General features: G+C 61.3%; 1 protein-coding gene across 1 annotated transcript in view; it reads right to left on the minus strand.

Moving 5' to 3' along the window:
• Positions 1-279, minus strand: part of BAIAP2 (BAI1-associated protein 2) — a gene marked incomplete at its 5' end in the record, with an annotated part of 5,202 nt that overhangs the window by 2,317 nt on the left and 2,606 nt on the right.

A 279-nucleotide genomic window follows, 5' to 3' on the forward strand; every position in this document is an offset into this window, starting at 1 on the left:
CACAGCCAAACGCGGGCACAGGCAGGGATGGGTCCCTAACTTTGCTTGTTTTATCCCAGGTGCCAGGAAAACCTCCAGTGTTTGACTCCATCTCCCCCCTGAACGAGCAGGACCCCAGGCAGGATCAGGCCACTGCTCCCTGCGCCAGATTCCTCAACATCTTCCTCCTGGAAATCCTGTCTGGGGGCTGAAACCCCACCCAGCCGTGCCCTACCCCAAACCCCACCACACCCCACAGCCCAGCTCCCTTCCCTAACCCCAGGTCCAGCAGCACGAGCG

This window comes from Pterocles gutturalis, unplaced genomic scaffold (genome assembly GCF_000699245.1).
Source record: "Pterocles gutturalis isolate BGI_N339 unplaced genomic scaffold, ASM69924v1 scaffold9271, whole genome shotgun sequence".
NCBI classification, from domain to species: domain Eukaryota; kingdom Metazoa; phylum Chordata; class Aves; order Pterocliformes; family Pteroclidae; genus Pterocles; species Pterocles gutturalis.